Source organism: Galeopterus variegatus, unplaced genomic scaffold (assembly GCF_000696425.1).
Source record: "Galeopterus variegatus unplaced genomic scaffold, G_variegatus-3.0.2 Scaffold508, whole genome shotgun sequence".
Lineage (NCBI taxonomy): Eukaryota > Metazoa > Chordata > Mammalia > Dermoptera > Cynocephalidae > Galeopterus > Galeopterus variegatus.
The window spans coordinates 161161-184766 of NW_007726619.1; the positions used below are offsets into that span (position 1 = coordinate 161161).

Consider the following 23606-nt stretch of genomic DNA (forward strand, 5'->3'; position numbering starts at 1 on the left):
AGGAGGGAGGGGAGGGAGCGGGAGGAGGGGGAGGAGGAGGAGGAGGAGAGAGCGGAGTATACCGCAGACATCATTTCTACTACAGTGGCGGAGCCGTACAGGACCTGTTTCACTGCAGGGGGATCCAAAACAAGCCCCGTGGAGCAGCAGCCAGAGCAACAGCAGCCGCGAGACATTGTTTCTCTCCCTCTGCCCCCCTTCCCCACGCAACCCCAGATCCATTTACACTTTACAGTAAGTGGCTATTTTTTTCCTCCTCTGATTCTTTCTCTCCCCCCTCCCCCATCCCTTCTCCCCTGATTTAGATTAAAATCCCCCCTCCCCCCGCTCTCCCGAGAGGGGCAAAAAGCAACAACCAGCAAACAAACCTCAAACCCCGATCGGCTGCACTGAGAACAGCTGGAAGAGGAGCGAAGGAAATCGACGCGTCGTGTTGTGTGTGTGTGTGTGTGTGTGCGCGTGTGTGTACATACAACCGTCCCCGGCTCCAGCCTCCCGGGCCGACACCCCCACTGTGGACTCAGGGGCGGCCGGCAGGGGGGCTGCCAGGGGCCGGATGGGAGNAGCCGCGGCGGGCGCTGCCCTGCGCCGGGAGTGAAAGGCTGCGCGGCTGCTGCTGGGAGGGTGAATGAAGCCAGGAGGAGGGGAAGGAGGAGGCGGCCGCGGCGGAGGAGGCGCTGCGGGGATTGGGATGCGCCCTGGAGCCCCGCTGCTCGTTCACTCTGGGCCGGGCCGGAGACTGTGCCACTCCCGCGGCCGCCGCCGCCTCCTACGTGGTTCCAGCGCTGCGCGCAGGCCTGTCCCGCAGGGGGCAGGGAAGGGGGCCGGCCGGGCGGGAGGTGAGGCGGTGTCGGAGCGCGGCGTGAGCGTGTGTGTGTATTTGTGTGTGTATATGTGTGTGCGCGCGCGCGCGCCAGGCGACGGTCCGGGGGCTGTTGCGATGTGCAGGGGCCCTCTCGGTGGCCACTTTGGCTGACTCTGCAGCTCCTTGACCCCTTCTCAGCCCCCCGCCCTCAGACCGCCTTCTTAAACTCCGTGACTTGTGCTTTCATTTTATTTCAGGCCGCGTAGGGGGCTGATTGGGAATGATGAAACAATTCGGGTTTTCTAGGGAGATGGAGCAAGAACCTTAGTGGGGGGTGGAAGCAGGGTGATGATCGAGACTCTGCCAACAAAACAAAACAAAAATCAGTTCCTAAGGTCGATGGGGTTCCCTTCGATCCCGTGGCTGCTCTGTTTTGTTTTGCTTTCTTGGTATACAATCCTACAGATAAGAGAGTAATATAAATACTTGGGAAGATGGGGAAATTGCTGAAGAGTAGTAAGGGCAAAGAAAAAAAAAAGAAAGAAAAAGCCAGTCGGAAGCTGGTTATATAATGCGCGATGTGGCTAACAGGAACGGCAAGCTATTTTTATTTTGTTTACCGTATGCTGTGCAGTAGGGACTCCTCCAAACTGGTTCTGTCCCCGAAGAGATTCTTAGCTTCCCCGGGAGATCCACAGGATACAATTAGCAAAATTAGGAGACCCTATTACACGCACAGAATAAAAAGTAATGCCTTAGAGTGGCATTCTCCCTGCACATGCTGTCGTGCATGCACGGGAATGTGTGTATGCAAATAAGTTCTCCTTTGGCAATCTAGTAGTCACATCTCAATGACATTTGTGTTTTATAATGCAGGCTGTTCTTAATATTTAAACATCATCGTTATATATTGCACACAGCAGTGGGTAGTTACTTGGCGGTTATTTTTAGGCATAGCTAGTTACTTTTTCAACAGTGTTAGCTAAGCCATTTCTGTTTGGGTTTCTGAGGAGCCCTGCCGTTCCTAGAAGCCCCTGTTAAGCCCACCCTCTGGTTTATTTGGTGGGTAAAGGTAGTTTGATATTTGAGCCTTTTTTTTTTTTTTTTTTTTTTTTTTTTTTGGAATGAAGCTTATGCTTGAGAAAATCAACCACCAGAGAGGAGGAGGAGAAAATCCTGCACATAAACTCTTGGAAAGGATTGCGCCGTAATGGCTAATGCTGTGGCATTTAATCTCCTCTGATTGCCCTCTAACTGTGCATGCATCAGTCAATATTTTAGCGGCTTTGCAAATAAATGGGCTTGAATGCTATCTTCTGCATAAAGCAGAGGTTGAAGGGCTCCCCTGAACCTCTTGCCTGCCTGTCCTTCTCATCATGTAGATACCCGTCAGTGGTGTAGGTTTTCGTTGCACTTACTCCAGCCCTGATCACTCATGTAATTAGATCAGGCTGCCATGGCAACAGACAGTGTTCCTTGTCCATTCAGGTGGGTTTGTCTTGTGCCTGAACTACTCCATGTGTTTTATGCACAGTATTTGTGCTGCCCAAGCCAGATGAGAGACTTCACGATTTCAATTGCATCTTCTTTCAGTCATTTGGATGGAAGACACTGAATGAGGCTTCTAGAGACTCAAGTTTTATAAAAGAGACCCACAAGCTGTTCTTACTGAGTGCAGTATGTAAATGCATCTCCCTAGACAGTGAAAGGAGCCTGACAATCCTGCTGGTGTTTATTGTGAACAGATCAACAAGTATTTGGTACTTGTTAGAAACCTTTCAGAGCTCACTAAAGCAACTTTTCTTTTGCAGTCTGGTGCCTTTGGCCTTGCAGGCACTTAACCCTTTCAAGTGTGAAGAGTGCCCATCCTTTGGAACTTAAATGGCTGATAGTGATGGGTGGCTTTCTAAAGGGTTTACTCAGAACATATAATATAATTATTTGGGAAGTATATTCCCATTGTCACATTTTAAAACTTTACAGCCATCATAACACAAACTGGTATGACCATAGGCATACATTCTCAATGTATTCATTCTTAATTTGGATCTGTTAGCCATGATCTTTAATGATCTTTGGTAGTAAAATTCTCAGTTAAATGACAGATGATATAGGCCTACGTTTTTGCGCAATAAATAACTTGTACTCTATTTTAGGATATAATTTAATGAACATTTAGAGAGCAGCATTCTAACCTTTGCATTAGGGCACCACCTTATTAAGTCTGCTGAGCAAAGAAAAATAATATTCTGGCAGAAAAGGAAAAAGTAGCTTTAGTTGCTGGAGCTCTGTGCTGCTCAAGATATCCAAATAAGGGTACATATTTTAATAACGCTGGTATTTGAAAGAAAAAATAATTGGGAATAATAATGCTCGATTTAGTTGTGACCTGCCAATCAGTTTACAGTTTTATGGCTGCATAGCTAAATTGGTAAATTTTTTCCCCTAGGATTAGGATTGAGAGAGCTACTCATCTTTCCTCACAGGTGGTTTATGAGTTTCTACTCTTTAGTGAGTTTATGTGGTTGATATATTCATTGTGGCCTAGTCAGATGAAGCATTGCTGTGGTTAAAATTAGCTAGAGCTATTATTTCTGGGAGGTAAATAGATGGGAAACTAGGATATAAAATAAGACACAGAAGTTTAAATTTTACATAATGCCTTTGAGGTCCTGGATTATATTTTGCAACATACGGAAAATTGCTTTATTTGCAGTAAAATATGAACGTGTATTTTTTAGTGCACAAATATGAAATTTTTATGCTAAAAATATGAAAAATGTTTGTACTTGATTGGGAACTGTGAAAGACAATATTTTCCTCTCTGGATTTTGTTTTAAGAGGGTTTGCTAAACAGAAGTGAGGCTTTATCAGAAATAACTACGTTTCAGGGCCTCTGAATTGTCTATTCCTCCTAGAGAAGGGTTAAAGAAAAACTTTTTGGCCATCAGACTTTATGCCAAGAGCCTGTAGATGGCCGTGAGTTTCAACATACCTAACTCAGTTGTCTGGGAGTCCTGGGAAAGGCCAGCATTGAGAGATTATTAGAATGCTAGTAAACATTTCTGTGACTCCTGTTTTTGTTTTTATTATAGAGTTCAAGGGTTCATATTCCTTTTGTGTAATGTTGTGCCTTTATTTTTTTCCATTCTGAAATGTCAAGTACGTTTTGCTTTTGCACATACCTTGAATGACAGTTTCTGATGACTAACACACTGTAATACCCGGCTCGTTTTGTTTCCTATTAGAAGTTAGTCGATAAACATTTTTTTTACTAAACCCCTGAAACTGGCGTAATTAGGTAAATGTAGGAGTGAATGTTAATTCTTTAAACTACAGTTATCTGAAAATAACACACAGTTTAGATTCTGCAAAGCTTTGATGTTTGTATAGATGAAGTGACATAGCACAGCAAGACAGACTATCATTTTTAGCGGGGAGATAGATTACTTGACTTCCATTGCTTTATATTTTCAGAGTAATTCAATAGTTTGAATGATTGGCTTCTGTGAGAGACTTAGATCTGTGCTGCTTAATGGCTTCAAAGAACAGATTTAGTTCCGGTCATACTTCCAAGGTTATCAGAAGCAGGCCTTTATTTTGTTAAAAGCACTGAAAACAATAAATTGCAGAAATCCTAATAGAAATAATTTTGTGTTCTGGGGGCATTACATAGAAGGCTTCCTTTTTTTTGAAAGATATGAATTTTTTAGTCGTCTATTACTCTTTTCACATTTTAGTTTCATTTAATTTAGGTTGATATGATAAATTTACTCATTCAAAACTTCTGTAGGAAGTGATATAATAATGAGTTTATAGGGTGCTAATTTTATAGAAGTTTTAAAATGTTGGCTGAAAGACCTATAATTGAAACAAGGTTTTAAAAACATATAAATGCTTAAAATTACAGAAGTAATAAAATGCTTAGGGAAATAATCTTCATTTGTAGGAACACTTTTTAAATTTTTTCTTTCATAGTTATATTTTTATGTTTTTGTCTTTATCAATGTAGTAATTTATAATCATAAATCTGAACCTTTCAGGCTAATGTACTATAAATATTTGTACTGCATATTATTACCATCCCATATGTTCTAAAACATGTTTAGGACTATTACAGACAAAAAAGCAACAAGCTTTATATTTTGTTTGACATATTTGATGTTTGCAGAAATGTTTTATCGATTTCTCTATAACTTTTAATGCATCCATTTGTGGAATAATGAAAATGCCATGATAATTACCATAATGTAAGCAAAAATTTTATCCTACCTGAAAATTACTTTTCAGAAAATTCGTTGTAGTGTAATCAGAATTTGAGACTTTGGGCCGACCTGTGGCTCACCCGGGAGAGTGTGGTGCTGATAACACCAAGGCCACGGGTTCGGATCCCATATAGGGATGGCTGGTTGCTCACTGGGTGAGCATGGTGCTGACAACACCAAGTCAAGGGTTAAGATCCCCTTACCGGTCATCTTTAAAAAAAAAAAAGAATTTGAGACTTCAAGGGGCAGAGGTTCCCCTGATTATGGTGTTTTGATTTGGGCTAAGAAGAACTGTATTTTTTCTACTTAGGTGCCCTTTAACATGACAAGTTTTTGAGGGAGTTATTTAACTGAAATTTTTAGTGATAATTACCATAGCTGCTAACCTAGAAGCGTTTGTGCCTCCAATGTTCAAAGAAAATTTTTATGTCACTGTATATGACAAATTTTCTTTTATTGTGCCTTTAATTTGGCCCCCTCTCCCACATTATCTCTTGGTTTTTAATGACCATCATATCAATATTATTTGGGCCATCTTTCTTGGTAATCTTTCACTATTAACAGTATTGTACTATGTGCTCTGCTATGCTTTTTAAATGTTGTATATTCCATTTTTTAGTGTATATCACTGTAGAAAACATTCTATGGGTTATTTTCTTATATATCCTTTGGGTGTTTTTGCAACAAATCTATGCTGCCTGGCTTTTATCCTTGTGTTTCTTCCCTCTGATGGAATACAACCAGTTATGTTAACTCCCTTTATTACCCTAAGTAGTGTAGCAACAAAAATACTTTTGAAATAAGTAGGCATATCAGTGTGAGAGTAAATTAATATTTTACAGCATTTGCATCATGTTTGACTGTTCTCTGCACTTCAGCAGAATAGGAGGAGACTGTAATTTGGACTCCATAAAACCTTATCTGCCAGGTGATATGTAAATAGGATTGTGTGCACACACATCGATATATAAGCAAACACTCTCCCAACTGTGAGCTCATAAAGCACTGTCTGCAAATCCATGGTACCTGCACCTTGTTCAAAAATGATTATCGAGTATTTTGATGCTTCATTTGAGATGTCAATAGATAAAATCAAGAATCCCTTCCAAGAAGAACTGTGTAAGGTTAAATAGAATTTTGTGAACTTCTATTTAACTTGGCCACTATTTACATTTGTGACTCAACAAGCTTCTTGGTGGAGGGACAGTGTCTTTTAAGTATTTAAAAGATGTTATAGTCTACAACAGTTTACCTTCCTTCTCTATATACACAGAATACCTGTGGGGAAACCAAGGACTATAATAATTATTTCTTTTGCATATCAGCCCCAGGCATGCAAGAGATGCTTAAATAAATGCTTGGTGAATGGGTTAGTTAGAAGTAAGAATACTTTGGCTCCTATTCATTACTTTGAAAAGTGCTGGAAAGAAATGGAAGTTATTTTCCTTCCCAGCTGGGCTGTGCTCTTAAAAATAGTGAGTGTGTATGGATGAAAATAATCATGACTACTGAGATGTGTTGCCATGTACCCAGGGATAATTGGCTCAGTTACCTGTTTACAGATTATTCACATTGGAGATCATATTCATAGCGCCAGAATAGTTTCTTTCTGACACCCAATATAATCCTGGGCCTTCTCCTTCCTACTGTTACCTGGCGTGAGCTTAGGAAACCCAAACTAAATTTAAAATCAGCCTAAACAAATATGCAGATCAACTCCCGTAATCAAAGACTGATTTTCAGTCCAGCATCTACTAGTTTGGGGATTATTTTATAATAATTGTATGACTGATTCTTTCTGTTTAATGTAGATAATTGGGAATGACCAGTATTTAAAAATATAATTTTAAAGATAGGGTTAAAAAGTATGTTAGCAGATCAAGTCCTCAACTTCTTCCATTTCTATGCATAGGTCTTTACCTCACAAAAACTACTACAAGCACCAGGCTCCCTGATGGAAAGGTATATGGAAGATTCATTCATTCTTTCATTCATCTATTCACGCATTCACTCATTCATCATACAGTGGATTATTTTTACTTATCCATGTGCAAGGCCTTGTGGCAAAATGAAAATGAAATAGACATACATTCAATAATTAAATGATTTAAAGTTTAGTGGAAAGTCTAGTGAATATGCGCACACTTTAAAATTTTTTTCTTTATTTTATACTTTTTTCTATCTCATTGGACTGGTATGCCAATAGCTGTGCTCTTTCGTGATTGTCTCTCAAGTTGCATGTTGATAGATAATATATGCCATATTAAGCTTAGGCTTTGGTTCAATTACTATTCAATCCATGCCCATTTTCACCTGATATTCCTTGTGATTACCAGCATGTGTTTATCAGATGATTGGCTAGAATCATTGGAGAAAACAATAACAATGATGGGCTCACATGGGGAGACCACGCTTTTAATTTGACTGAAGGGATGACTTTTTTGTGTGTTGGCTCCTCTAAGCCCTATTGAAGAAAACCAGACCTGCCTTTTGAGCTGGCTGGTTATCTGTGTAATTTTCATAAAACAAAATGCAAAATTTGATGTTCTTAAAATTCGTGTTTCAGTGTATAAGCACTTAAAGTAGACTATTTTTTAAAGCAGTTTATTCTGATTTTCATTTTGGATTTTTTCTCCTGCACTCCCTGGACCATTGCAGGAGCATCGTGCAACAAGTCACCAGGGTGGTACATTCAAGCTGCAGATTTGTTTGTCATCCTTGTACAACAATCTCCTTCTCCACTGCCACTGCAGGGAAGTGCATCACGTGTCAGGTGAGAGTTTTGCGATGCTCTCTATTTTCCGTCTGAGGATAGAGACTGATCTGGGAAAATTGCCTACCAGCCATGCTTGGGCACTTTGTTGACTGTTGAATGTAATTTTCATTGCAAACTGTATTGTATGGGAAATTGAGAAGTTGCCAAGATAGTCTTTTTTAAAAATTGCATTATAGTATCTGTCTTGGGTTTACTTTATTTGATTCATGAAGAAGTCTGCATTTGACTTGTGATAATTGATTATTGCTGTATGGGGCTTCAGCCTAACCATTTGAATTGTCACCTTTCTTTAATGCAATTAAGAATGTTATGCTACCAGTTATCCCAAGTTGCCATTTTCACATTTTAGTTTTTTGTTGTAGTATAATACATGCGTAGGAAACAGAGACGTGTTTGTTCAGTGGCAACCAGTATTTGTTGAATCTTGAATTTCTTTGTGTCTGTTTGGATTTTACAACTTCCTGATTTCCTCACATACGGTAAATTTTTCTGGGCTGGAGAGTCATGCAGACACAGGGTGTATGCAAGGGTTGATGACTCATAGCTGTCTGTTGAAAAGAGGACAAGAGGATACTGCCTCAAAGGAAATCAGGAGAGAGATGAAAGTTAGCTAGAACTTGGGGCCGTTAGGGCTTGGGAACACTGTTGTACGCAACCAAGGGAGATTGTGAAATAGAAAATAGATCAATTTCTGTTTGCTTTGGAAACAGTCCTGCCCAAAGTTATGGAGATAGACTAGATTAGAGGTTCCTAAGCCTAGCTAGTCAGCAGAATCACCTGGAGAACTTAAAAAAACAGAATTTGGGGCTCCCCCCTAGACCTCCTGAATCGGAAGATTCCCAGCTGGTCTCCTGGGATTATCGATCTAGGTACTGGTGCTCCACAGGTGTGGGTACTGCTGGGTTGGGTGGTCTTGGGGAAGCTCTTCCCAGGTCCCATTCTATTTCCCCTCCTGGTGAGATGCACAGTCTGCTTTTACCAAACCTTATGTCTGAAAATCTGGATTTTCAAAAGTCATTTGTCAAGAGGTGGATATTTGCTTTACCAAAAGTTTCATTTAAAAAATGATTCACCAGATTTATTTAAAGAGCTCCCTCTCTACACTTAAGATCCAGTTTTTTTTTTTTTTTCTTAAAAAGATGACCGGTAAGGGGATCTTAACCCTTGACATGGTGTTGTCAGCACCACGCTCAGCCAGCGAGCAAAACGGCCATCCCTATATGGGATCCGAACCTGGGGCCTTGGTGTTATCAGCACCGCACTCTCCCGAGTGAGCCACGGGCCGGCCCCTTAAGATCCAGTTTTTAAGTGACGTATAAATTCCCTGGTATGTGAGATAAGAGTGTGGAATTCTGGAATCAGCCCATCTGGATTTAAAATCCTGAGCCTCCACTGTGACCTTGAGCAGCCCTATGCCCCTTCTGTACCACAGGTTCTTCATGTATAAGATGGAGATACTACTAGAACTTTCTTACAGGGCTGCTGTAAGGATGGACTGAAATAATATGTGTACCGTGGGTAGAATAGTGCCTGGTGTGTGGTTTGTGGTCTTTTAACATAAGCTATCATTGTTAGCATGTAACTTATCTCTCGACAGGGTGATAGTAATGATCTTGTTTTGTGATGGTTGCTCCTGGACCATACCTGACTAGGAACAAGTAAATATACCTGGACCTTGATCTTTGGATCATCTCTGTAGACATTTGCAGCTCTGCAAAGCCAATGAGCCTTTTATTTATTTTTCTGAATTTTAAATTAGGAATTTATCACAACTCTTACAGTGATAGGATGCATATGTTTTTTTTTATATTGTTGTAGGATGAACTGATGAATTGCATGCATAAATAGAGTTATTTGCAGTCTGAGTAAAAACAAACAAAAATCTTAGTGACTGAAGTGGCCTCAGAAAGGGTAGCTAGAAAAGTCCTATTGGGGGCAAGGCGGAGGAGAGAGGGATTTATCACAAACATTATATCCTTGTATAATATGGAACTGGAGTCTTTACCTGCTATTGGCTGTGGATTAAGGAGATGTTCTTTAAGTAGAAATAGAATAACCTGGAGTTACATGCAAAGGTAAGCCTCTTAAGATCTACAAGTGTCAGCTGGATGGAAAGGATGGGGTGTCTTATTGCTATTTTATCTCTTTGTGGTATTACCCATTTTAACAGTTACACGCTAGGCAAAAAATCCTCACATTTAAGTTTTTGAGGAAATAGTTTATTTGCATATGGGGTGAATACACATGCAATTATTGTTTTTTATCCTGTAGTGTTTAAAGAGAGTCATTTGTCATAACAAATATCTCAAGAATTTTATTGTGAAAAAATGGGCAGCAAAAAGTCATATTTCTTGGTCAATATGTGCAGCTTAATGAGAAGAGACCCAGGTTTTTATAGTCTATTAAGCAAGTCTAAGTGTCTTATGAATACTCATATTGTATTACTGACAAAGTAGTGCAAAGTCACCTTGAATTTTAAGCAGCTGACATTTGCTATGATTGCATTTAAAGGAAACTTATAAGCAGTATCTAAACATTTTGCATAAATAATAGCCCCATTACAGTCCTCACGATTGATGGCTAAACCTGGGCAGGCAAACGGTGTCATTCACGTTGTACTCTGTTATGTTCATTAAGTTTTTTTAAAAAATTAAAACCTAGATTACAATTATTTTTGGTTTTAGTTATTTTATAAATATGATAAAGCTATAGCAAGTTACGACCTAACTTGTTGACAGTCACTGTCTATTTAAAGAAGTGATCCATTCATTTATTCATCCTGTATTTTTTTTTTTTTTTTTAAGTACTTCATGGTGCTGTGGAATGAAAGTGAGTAAGAACTACTGGAAGGAGATTCTGTTCTTCACGGTCAGGCAGGGGAAAGAAGAAACGCTCTGAAATAACCAATACAAAGCAGAATGGGTGGGCTGTACTTGCTGGGGTATGCTGTAACACTGAAGGAATTCAGAAGAGCAAAGTTGAGGAGGGACGATCAGGAAAGACTTGGAGGAGGAGGGGGAGGGGTCATTTGAGTTGAACGCTGATGGCTGGATCACATTTCTGTGGGAAGAGCTGGATAGAGCAGGAGGAAAGCCATTTAAGTGGCTGGGACATAAGCAAGTGCATGGTATATTACTGACCGGGCCATTTTGGCTGAAGCTGCAGTGCTAGTGGACATCTGGGTTTCTGGACTTGGGTAGACAGTAAAGAGTATGGGAATAAAACTGCTGAGAGATCGGGTCTGGAGATAAACTTGGAGGCATCACTGGCATAAATGTGATCTTTGAAATTGGGCTTTGGGTTCTTCTGCCTGGCAAAAAGTTTGACATTCAGCAGGGATGACTAAGTTCCGGGGATGACATCAGCCGGTGTAGAATGCATAGAGAGAAGGTAAGAGCAGCGGACAATAGCTTGAGCGTTGGTGATGCACAGCCTTGCTGTGCCTCCTCTTGTAGACCTGGGGTGAAGGGAGAGGGTGGGGCGAGGAATTGAGATGAAGTCCGGGTGGATTAGTGGGGGGTCTTCCACGGAAGCTCAGGCACCTTGGGAACTGAACTGTGGCTCAATGAAATCTTGTTGAAACCTTTATTCCTTTAAGACCTTTAAGAAAATAGGAACTTGGGCTAATTTTAGCTCAATCTAATGTGTGTGTGTAAGAAAATGAATGCTGCTTTTGAAATTCAGCACATGCGGTATCTCTTTTCGTTTAAACAAATGATCCTTCTATTTTCCTCTAAACAGTTTTATTAAGAAGATTCTCAGTGAAGCCCTGTACGTATTAACAATTTCAGCATTTCCTTTGATCTTTTCCACCGTTGATTTACTCATCTCATGTAATATGTGTAAATCACATTGTGCTGTCTACTTGACTCTGTAGCAATTATTCATTTGTGGCAATTCGTTTACTGTACTTGGATAAATCACATTAATATGGGTGTGTTTTGTAACTTTAGAGGCTTTCTGGAGGCTTTCTGCGGACTCTCTTAAATGTGAGAAGTGTGTATCTACTTACATAAGTGTACTTCAAAAAGTTCATGGAAAGAGTTGTATTATCTTTAATTCTATGTTTCCATGAACTTTATGAAGTAGCCTCATATATGTGTGTGTGCATATATATATATATATATATATATATATATATATATATAAATTTCCCATGAATTATATTTCCATGTATATATATGAGGCTATTTCATTAAAAAAAAAAGAAGAAATATATATATTCAGCTACTGAATACAGCTCTTTATTCAATTTGGCTTCCCTTATATACTTTATAAAAAATAAAGAAATATAGAATTGGTGAACCTTAGCTTTGGGGAGAAAGTTAGCCTAAGACTTCACGGCTCCTAGTGAAAGGGAAGTCTGGAAATTACCTGGTTACATTGGTGTTAGTGAGTGGTCTGTTTTAATGTAATTAAATTTGAGGTTTATTTAAGATTTTTTTTTTTTTTTTGGTCCTGAGTTAATTTAGATGGGCTGTCTGTATGGCCAAAATCATTCACAATGAAGGCAGTGACTTACCTAACTTTCATCAAAGACAAGGTTAGGACAGGAGTAAGAGGGAAGGAGAAAACAGCTCTAGGGGGCGGATCATTCTGTCTGCAAAGAGTTAATGAGGATCTAGTGTGTGAGAGGAATTACGCCAGAGAGGCTCTGAAGGGAATATGGAGATGATCAATAGTTCACAATTATTGTTCCGAGCATTAACTCATTTAATCCTGATTGCAGTCCTTTGCAGTAGGCACTGTTACCATCTCCATTTCACGGATGAGGAAAATGTGGCCCAGAGAGGGTAAGTAACTTGCTCAAGGTTGCCCAGGTATTGATAGAGTCATGCTTGGATCCCAGCCTACACTCTTATGACTGTGGATTGTTTCTCAAGCTCTGAGCCCTGTCCTTAAGAAGCTTGCAGTCCAGTCCAGAAGGAAGGGTGTGCCCAGGATAATATTTAAAGAGCCTAACACAGAATGGCGTATTCTCAGAGGTCAGGATCAGGAAAAGTTTTGTGGGCAATGATCCATCTTTTTTGATGCCTGCTTGTCCATTCAGAGTCATATGCAGGCTTTCTGATATAGGCTGTCCCATACAGGCTGTCTTTGTAATGTCTCCTCCTTTTCTCTCACTCTTCCCCCTGAGATTCCTGTGCACTTTCAATAATTATTAATTGAAGAAAATGATGACAGTGGCAATATGCTTATCTGTTTTTGGGGGACTGGCTTAAGTTGGCTTCAAATGTTGTTCAGCATCAAGAGTCTCAGTGAGACGATGAACTTTTGACTCTTCAAAGAGCTTCCCTGGGTCATTGCTCAGTTTGCAAGATTTGGCAGATAGGAACTATTTATCTCTCCAGTTTTATGGGTGGTGGTGTGGCGCTGAATGCAAGCTCTAAGAACAAAATGTGAAGCAAAAAGAGGTCACACTTTAGTCAGGGTGGCCATAAGGAACCTCAGAACTCCCATCCCGTCTTGTCTCTCCCCTCCCAGTTTCTTATTTTCTCTCTTTCACTGGACCAGTGAATGAATCTTGACCTATTCATGTCAAAGTAATAGAGAAGAAAGATCACTTTTCTCTTAGTCTGCTTAGGGAAGACCAGTTGTCTTATGTTGAATAAGAATTACCAAGGATTGGTTTCTTTTGTCTGCAGAGACAACATCTTGCTTTACAGACACATGGAGCAGAAGAGGACGTGAGATTTACTACCCGTGCTCTCGCCTGGGAGCCCCAGCCTGCATCACAGCTGTAATCATATGTGATGCGTTTTTATTTACAGATTAGTAGGCTCTGACTCTGACATATGACTAACCAGGAAGCTCCTCCCTACAACAGTTGTATGTCATCTGCTTCAGAGAACTAATTGCTTGGCAATTCCCCTTTGGTAATTCCCTCTTTATTTTCTGATGAGTTACTTAACAGTGATGGTCTTGTTGAACAGAGCATGGAGTTTAATGTGTGCTCCAGAAACTCCACTCTAGGCCTGGGGGATATGTTTTTCGAATTCTGTTTAGCTTTACTGAAGGAACACTGAAACCATTATATGGCCTGTTAATATTTCACTCAATACTAGGTTAAACACAGAGCAGTGTGCAATTTTCTGAAAGAAATCAAAACTAGACTTCTTTTTTAAATGGGTCCCTGTGCATTAGAAAATTATAAAAAGGGATTGAATATTTATTGATTGCTTAATGCTCATTTAAAAAATATGATTTAAAGTGGAGTAGCTTTTCAGTGTTCTGGAGTGTGGTGTGGTGGAAACCGGTAGGACTGGTAGTTTGGAGACTGAGTTTGTTTCCTGCTCTGCGATAGTTTGACTTGGGCTGCTCACTCTATGCTGCTGGGCCTCAGTTTCCCCATCTTCAAACAAGCAGATTGAAATAAGTGATCTCAGGCCCCTTCTGCCTCTGATATTATACAGTTCCAGGAATATATTTTATTGTAATTCTTCCTCTCAGCTCCCCCAGGACCTTTGCTTCTGTCAAACATCATTTGCTGTTGTTTGACTTTGTTAGGTTTTGTATTTAATTAGAATTTATATTTTAGCTATTATTGTGTCATTATTTATAGAGTAAGTCATAAGTGGTGCCTAAAATCATTTATCACCCCAGCTATATTAGTTTCATACCTTAATACTTCCTCTGCTTCTTTTAACTTTTCTTGCTACCATGCCCTGAACAACATCCATTTCTGGAGGTGGAATGCGTTATAACTGGAAAGAATCTTCCAGCCAATTGTGGATTTTTTTTTTTTTTTTTTTTTTTTTGCAGGAGGAGTGCAGAATCTCTGCTCTTTTAAGCAGTGGTATCAAGGGCCATATTCTGCTTTTAATTTGCAAGTAGAAATCCTTTTGATGTCATTTGGTTTTACCTGCAGGTGCAGGTTTTAGTCTCTAGGTAATTCTTTTTCTCTTCTGCATCTACTTTTCCAATTAGTATGTGAAGCATTCCCTTGTCTTTTTGGTTATTTTATAAGCAGTTCACACTGATGCCTCTTGATTCATTCTTTAGACAGCTAGTGCAAATAGAAGAGGTGACATTTTAGAGTTTTTTGTTTTGCTTTATATTATTTTGTTCGTTTCATAGGCAGAGAGGAAGGGAAGAGGCAGTACTAATGGTAGGTAAAGGGGGAAGACTTTGAGATCAGGGAGATTGAGGTTTGAATTCTGGCTCTGGCTCCTTAGCTGTATAGCCCAGGTCAAATTTCTTAAATCTGTGATCCTCAATCTTCTCATCTTTTAAATGGGAATGATAACAACACCAATCTTACAGGATCGTTGGAAGGATCAAATGCACATTCACTATATATATTGCATATGATAGGATCTCAATGACTAATAACAACAAACACACATGCACGTGTGAACACACACACACACACACACACACACACACACACACACACACACACAAAGGAATGGGAAGGCATAGCATTTAAGAGCTAGAAAAAAATCAGAGGAAAGAGCTGTATTTTGAGGGTAGTCAGGGTAGGAGGAGCCCTTCAGAGCAGCTATCTCATGGGCCGGGTTTGAATCCCAAATGGACCTTTGAAAATTGGGAAGGACTCGACCCCCTTCACTGATCTGGATGTGATATTCTCCGAATGTTGATCTGCTCCGTGGAAAAGGATGTTTACCACTACTTGATTGATAGAAATACTACATTTTAAATATTTATTGCCCAAACCTTACAACAATAAAGGAAAGCTGATAAGAGCAAAAGTTTCCTTTGATTCCACCCTCCCAGCCCATAAATCATGTTTTCTTTGTGTTGTCTCCAAGTTCTTGACAGTATACCATATATCTTTTTTCAGTTTTGTTTTTTGCATTTAGCATAAGCATGCATTCTCATTTGCAGCCTAGGCTATACAATTATCATTTGCAAAGATTATATAACATCTCATCAAGTTGTTTTATCTTAATTGAAGTTTCCTATCATTTTTGGACATTCCAGTTATTTCTAATTGTTTATTATTGTAAAGCTACAGTGAGTATCTTTGCACACTTAAGTATTTGCTTCGGACAAGCACATATCAGAAAGATTATTACTAAGTTAGAAGGGGTTTGCTCTGAATTGCTTTCCAAAAGACCTGTACCAATTTACATAGTTTCTAATGACATAGGAACGTGTCTTACTTCAACCTGGTTATGTTGGACTCTTCATTATTATTTTTTGGCTAATTTAATAGGTATCTTGGTTTTAAAATTTGCATTCCTTTGATGCCTCTCAGAGTTAGAACATTTCCATCTATGATTATTTACTAATTGGCCTTTTCACAATTAGCAAATGGGTGTCTTGATGTTTTCTAATCTATGTGTGTGAACTGTTTATGTGTTCTAGATATTAATCTTTTTTTAAAAGTTATGTTTGCTGCAGATATTTCCCTAGTCCAGTTTTCTTTTATTTCCGTGATAACACTTTTTGTTGTATGAAAGTACAGTTTTTCTATGATTGGTCTCTTCTTCTGATTGTACCCAGGGCCAACCTGGAAGGAAGAAGTGAGTAGCCCAGATTCTGCACCAGGCCGGCCAACAGCGTGGCTTTGCTGGGAATGGTTCTCATTTTCTTCTGCTCACTGCTCCCCATGGGAACTGTTCCCTGTTGAAACCTAGTGCTTTCTATTTACAAGGGCCCATTTCCCCTTCTCTTCCCACCTGCTCTTCACTCCAGGACTGTTCCCCACCCTGTGCCAGTTTCCTGGCTATTGTATCTCCTCTGCCCAGCACAGGGGGTCTCTGCCCTCTGTTGCTAACCTGTGTGTTTCTCAGGGAGCCCTTCTCTGGAATGATGTGGAAGTGTGCCTGGCAGGCTCCCTCACTTGGGCCTGGAGAGATCTGTCAAGCCAGAGTATAACTGTTATCCTGGGTTGGGGGTCTTTACACATTCCATCACATAGTCCTGCTACCCAGCAGGCTGCCTGGCTGAGGGATGGGCTCCTTGGCTTTGATTTTCATCCGTGTTGGAACCAGAGAGGCACGATGTTCCTCTGCATCCATTCTGATGGTAGCTCTTCCTTGGAGATAGCTCTTTGGGCAGGTGGTTGGGCGCACTGAATTTTTTTTTTTTTCCTTTTTGTCTTTTTTCGTGTCCGGCAACGGATCGCAACCCTCAGTGTCTTGATTTGCCAGTTTCTGTAAAGGAGCAGTGGTCTTGCTTTTGCTTTTCTCTTTAACTGAAACTTTTTCTCTTCGCATGTGTCTCAGGAAATTAAAGACCATTACATTTAGACTTGGAAATCTTTGTGTCTTTAGATCCTCCACTTTGCTAATGGCTTTTAGGAGCTGTGCTTATATATGTGAAATGCTGATGAATCTATTTCGGTTTGGAATGTGGCAGATTAGAAGTCTCTGCTCTCTGGAAAGGGGATTTAGGCCTGGAATATACATCAAACTCATAAACACTTTGTGACATAAGTACAGATAAGTGAACGACTGGTTTTGAGAGGAATTTAATCCTTCAAGTTGGATTTTCCTTTGTTCGTATAACTTCGTATAATGTATGCTATACGAAGTTATTACGGCGCACTGAATTTTGAAGAAGTCTGGTTTCAAGGTCTGAACTTGGGCCAGTGGCTCAGCTGGGTGGGGGAGGTTTGGCATGTGATGGACCTCCGATATGGCTCTTCTAGATGGACTGTTGTTCTGGTCCAACCTGTTTCCTCTCTGAAGCCAAAATGAACGTTTCTTAATATTGGAAGTCTGTTTGCATCTCTGTTTTCCTTAACTCTTCCCTGGTTTTTCATGGCCCTCAGGATAGAGCCCAGGATCTTTAACCTGGCTTAGTAGGTTTTGGGGACCTTGCTTATCACTGCAGCCTTCTCAGTCACATGTGGCCCCATATTCACTCCCCTTCAGTCATGTAGCATTTCCTCCTAAAAGCTCTTGGGTCCCAGTGTTTAGACTTGCTGTTCCACCTTCCTGAGAACCCAGTTCATCCCTCCCCTCTGTCTGACTAACTGTCCCTCATTCTTGAAATCTCAGCTTAGAGTCCCTTCCTCAGGGAGCCCTTGAACGGTGATTTGCTGCCTGTTCCAGACTCCCACGGCACCCTGTTCTTCCCCTTTTCTAACACCTCATAACCCTTTTCCCAGCTCAGTGATAGGAGGGCCTCCCCTGTCTCACCCCATTTTCGGCATTTGGCATACAGTAAGCCTGCAGTAAATACGGGCATTTCCCCTATGATGGGAATTTTTATGTTACAAATTGGATGCAATTCCATCTATTAACATAGACCATGACTTCTGTAATTGTTGTCTGGGACCAGCATGGGGTCCAGCGGATCACAGTGGTGGAAAAAGCTGTGGCACCTGTTTGTTGAAGTGGCTTTGTGTTTTGTGCATCACGACAATGAGTGATAAAGGTGATAATGTGCAAGAAGGCTGTATTAAAGAGAAAGAAAGGATGAAGAAAGGCTCAATTATGAATTTCTGGAACTAAAGCTATATGTAACAGAACGCTAGATTTGCTCTGTGATGTTTAAGTTTTATAGTACTGCACTTATAACACGCAAGATATTATTACTGTTAAAATTCAATACAGGAAAAATGGCTTTGCTTTTGAATGTCTAAAACTGCCTTTCTTCATATTGAGAAAATTTGTATCGAATTTAGATTCCTTGAAGATTCTTAGAAACACAGCCGTTGTGTTGAATTAATGAATGAATTTGAGGTTCACATTCCTGATATATGTTCTTTGGCCTTGATCAGTCTTTCTTAAGCATTCTTGGCACCCAACTCTCCAAATCAGGTGAAAGTTCCTAGTGAAATAATTATCTCAAGGAGATAATTTTATCTGAAAGAGAGTAGTTCTGGAGTTCTAGGCGAGGTTGATCAGGCTCAGGTAAAGTACCATATGGAAAGGGGAACCATTTGAAGAGTGTGGGGATGGACCCTGAGGGCCTCCTTTGCACAGATAACCCCACCCATCAGGAATGAGATCAGTGGAGTAGAAGGGCAATCTGAAGGTGGTATCTGTGCCCCTTTGAGTTGGCCAGTCAGGTGGCCATCCACCTCCTCTGCCTCACATGTGAATTTGTCTAGAAGTTTCCCAGTTGGTGGTAGGTGATGACACTTTTCTCAAGTAGAGGGTGTCCATTTGTGGTTGTGGGTGGGAGTGGCCATATGTTAGAACTGGGGCCCTGGCCCTCTATCTTCTGCATATCCCCTGTAGGGAAGTCCTCAAAGTCCTGTCTACCTTGCTCTGCTCTGGAAGGCTCCCAGTGGGGGCAGAAAGGAGTCTGGATGAATTTTGTTTGGATTACTCTTCTCCTTGTCTGGGCTCCATTTGAGTTTACCTCTGGAGCTGTCCGGGTCACTGCAACCCAAACCAGGGAGAAGTATAACCCCAAATTGGGGCTTTTTAAGGGGGGAGATAGCCTTTATATAAGGAGCCCAGAAAGAATGTTTTCCCCTAGCTGCTGCCTCTCTGGTGCCTGATCTGATACTTTTCATAAGATAGCAGTTTAGTTTTTTGTTTTTTTTCTTTTATAAGTGGTAATAGCTGATAAGACAAGTTTATCTATTATTGTATTGATCTAGTTATTTATTTAAAGACCTCTTTCCATAGAACCTTGCTTTCTAGTGAGTTTGAAGGAATTATGGTGATAACATTTGAGCCCAAATTTTGGTGTTCTATTTTGGCTTTCCTGTTCTGTTTAAGCTCCTGTAACCCTTTGTACCTTTCTCTACTCTTTACAAGGAACAGGTTGTATTTTTTATTTTTCCATCTCAGCATCATCCAAATGAACAGTACTATTTTAACAATATGTGTAAACAGATGAAAAAGGAGGAAGACTACTTTTTTTTTTTCCTTCCAGCAGACTGGAGATCTATTTAAATCATCCCAGAGATTAAAATAGGTGAATGTGAGCAATAAGCAACATTAAAATGAAGAAAAATATCTCTGAATGTGACCTTGAAACATCGGTCCTACCTGTAGTACATGAGCCTTCTCCAGACAAAACTCTAGAAGTCACAGTTCATATCATCTTTAAGTCCTGGAGGGAGGGCTATTAATCTTTGGAAATGAACAAACACTTGCTGTTTGCTGTCCTGCTGTGCAGAGACCATTTGGTGACCTGTCTAATCTCAAAGTTTCTGTGTCTAAATGGTGCACTTAATTTAACACTTTGCCCTGAAGTCTCAGGAAATGATTTTCTTGAGAATTTGTTTTTTTAATTTCTTATTTTGAATGTCCAGGGTCTTCAAAGACTTCATTGCGATGAAAGTCCTGTTTCTTGTTTCTCTTGTAGGGGACTAGTCAAAACTACCCTTTTCTCTCGATGGTGTTTTGCAATCTGAGCCTTTGACTTAGTAACGACAGACAGCAGTAAAAACCACAGTTGTCCAGACCATGTGTAGTGGTTGCTGTGTCCATCACAGAATTCAGAGTGCCCTGGATACACTGTTTCAGTGGTAGTCATAATGACTCCTTGAGTAGAGATGATCCTCATTTTCTAGGGGAGAAAACAGAACCTAAGAGGTTGACTGATTTACCAGGTTCCAATGGCTAGAAATACATGTCGCCTGTACCGTGTAACTTTGGTTTTCTGACTTTGTAGTTCAGTGCTCTTCTCCATTACCTTGGACAGCCAAGACAACTCAGGAATTATGCAGCTGTGTCTCTGAATTCGTAAAATGAAAAGACATGACTTTGTTTAATTGAGTTGGCCCAATAGAGCAATTCTGAGATGGAACTGGAAAGGTGAAGAAATGTGTGAACCCAGTCCCTCGAATATATGCAGTTCCTAGTTACTCCTTGAAGTATTTGATTAGAAATTTTTATTTTAGATATTTTTGTAGTGCTTAAGCCTATACTTGATGGATAGGTAGAGAGTGGTTCCTTTTGCAGCCACTGCATCTTTTAAGTTGAGCTACATTTACTTTAATGTGCCTGTGTCAGCAAGGTTAAAAACATCAGGAAATCAAATTGATCTCATATGAGGAATCTTGAAATCTGATTCCTTCTTCTCTGAGATTCTTTCCTATGTGGATGGGAAGATACTATGGTCACATCATTTCCCTAGCTGTAGGTCCCTGCTGGCTTTCTACTGCATGTTACAGAGAGCTTAGAGGAAGCTCATCCAGTCACCTGTGATCAGCCATATGCCTGCTGGGCAGGAGGCAGCCAGTGCAGGACATTTGCATCTGCAAGACACATGAGTTGCTTCCATGCTAATTAAGCATCAACTGTCCAACAACAGCTAGCTGTTAATCTTACAGTAAAAAGCACTGCCCATCTCTTGATGCCAGAAGCATGTATAATAACTGGTATAAAGCTTTTACTTTCTTTGCAGAAGTAATTTTGTAGCTGGTGACCATGGTGTTAGTTGCAGAAATACTTAGAATCTGATTCACTTTTTGACTTGACTGAAGCCAGATTTTGTATCTGGAAGCCTCATTAGTGCTGCTGCAAATGAGACAAGGGCCATCTCTCTCTTGAGTGTCCCCTCTCAATCTCTTTACAGCTTTTTCCCCCAGGAGTCAAGGAGAAATAGCCTGGTGGGGAGTTTTGGTTGGTGATGGAGTAGCTAAGAATGTTTCTCTCTAACAGGTCACAGAACAGAAAGTGCTGGTGAACATCTCTTCTTGCCCCAAGATCTTCGTGGGAAGTCCTCGGGACTTGGTGTCTTTGCTGTGCAAAGTATTTATGAACTCGCCAGGAGGCATAATGTGTCACCATTTTACTCTGGGCTACCCTAAAGGATGACACCCAGCTTCAGAGACCTCCTCTTGGACGTCATCCCTGAGAACCAATGATTTAGCTTCCCCATTGTCTAAAATCTGTTTCTGACTGGTTTTGAGCTGGCATAGGCTTAGTCATTAGTGGCCAGGACCCTGTTAAATGTTCTGCTTGATCTGCTTGCAGGGACACACCTTTTGTCACTTGCAGAGCAGCAACTCCCTCTTGAGCTCGTGGGGAGTCTTTACACAAATATACTAGAAAAGAGGCACCAATCCATTCTTTCCATTTTGACGTTTGCCCACGGGCATAGTCCTGGGATGACCTGGAATAGAGGCAGTGGAGGATAAATTCATCTTGCACAGACTTGTTCGTGCCAGTTCTAGCCTGTCTCTCGCCACAGATCTAGCTTTTAAATACTCAAGTGATTGGTTGTGTGTAGGAATGTGTGGATTGTTGGATTGGAAGAATTTTCTCCCTGGATTTCTTCTGTTTACATAAGCAGATATAAAAAAAATGTTCTATCACTGATTTAAATAGCAGGGCTTATTTTAAAAATATGGGTGCTTCAAGGTGGCACAGGATAAACATGTAAATTTTGTTTTTCTTTATTGCAAGTTGTAACACAACCAAAAAGTGTATATTAATGTGTTGTCAGGAAAGGGTCAAAAAGGAAAATTTGCAACCAAGACAAACTAGAATAGAACGAGTGTAAACAGAAGCTGACAAATATATGCCCCTTGTTGGGAGTTCAGCCCATGGAATGTTATGTAGGACAAAAGGAATGGAAGAGATATTTCAGTAACATTTTGTTCTCTGTCAGAAACCTTCTGAAATATAAATCTGCTGTGTATTGGAGAATGGATACAGCAATTGATTCAAGTTGAATAGCTTTCATTTAACAGGAGTATCCCACAGAAAGCAGTTCTTGTTCTGACAACCATAGTTTTGCTTTCCTTGACTAAAAGAAAATTGAATTCATGTTTACATATCTTATAGGATTGTTTTACGGACAAAGACACAGGTCAAATCCCATCACAGTGGCTAGTATTACAGCAAATAGAAACATGAGTAAATGAAATAAAAACACTTTTAAGCTGTGACCAGTGTCTACAGTAATAATACTAGGTTGGTATTTTGAAGCCGTTTGCAACTATAAATAATTCAGAAGTAGATGTGCCTTTTTTTTTTTTTAAAGAAATTCTGGGGTATTTTTTTTGAAAAAATTTTAGTCTCTTACTATAAACACACACATACACATGTCTCACCTATTTGCATAACAGAGAAGGAATAATATATATATGTAGCAGAAGTCATCCTTTACTTTAGACTTTTTTCTTCTGCTCAAGATGACTCTCTGAATTGCTTCCGATTATTGAAATTTTATGATGCCCACAAATACAGATGTGCGTTCTAAGGGTCTTGCCATGTCATCCAACCCAGCCGAAAGCTAATAGCCAGTGTTAGTGGTTGAAGGAGCAGAACTTCACTATTGAGGGCCTCCTGAAAAGGGTGTTCTGTTTTTATTCTCCATTTCTACACTCCTTAAGAAGAAAGTAGGTGCTTATTGTTTTGTGTTTTAAATTTCCAGATCACTCTGGCATTGGTCTTGGACTCGTTGCAAATGTAATTTCTAACAATAACTATTACTCCTGAGATATTTTGTCTCTCCATGGCCTACTGTTCAGTAGACTCTGAGGTTTTCTAGATTCATTAAGGTCTTAAATACAGAATGTCTTAAAGTTATGGGGTTATTGATCAAGAGAAAGCTTCTCTAGGAATAAAAGCCTGATAGGCTTAAGCCCTAATCTACCTTCAAGGATCTTAGCTGGATGCCTTGTATTTTATTTTCTTTCTGTGTTTACAGTAATTTGTTACTTGGGGTTATAGTTTTCTTACTTGGGAACTATTTTTTTTTAAAAATATACAGCCCTTATACTTTGACCATCTTTTCTGTCCTATTGCTGGAACATCATTTCTCTTTCTACTTCTCTTCTGGGATTTCATCTTGCTCAGCAGTTCTAGTGTGTGATTCTGAATACTATGGTTTGAATTTCCTGACCAACTTCTCCTTGCATCCGAGTCCATTT

General features: G+C 40.1%; 1 pseudogene across 1 annotated transcript in view; it reads left to right on the top strand.

Annotated features, from left to right (window-relative positions):
- Nucleotides 1–22849, top strand: part of LOC103587973 — a 24753-nt pseudogene extending 1904 nt beyond the window's left edge. Inside the window, exons 3-5 of the transcript XR_550275.1 lie at nucleotides 86–234; nucleotides 7729–7843; nucleotides 21388–22849. The product of XR_550275.1 is annotated as an uncharacterized LOC103587973 (transcript). The remainder of the gene's footprint in view (nucleotides 1–85; nucleotides 235–7728; nucleotides 7844–21387) is intronic.
- Nucleotides 22850–23606: the final 757 nt, after the last annotated feature.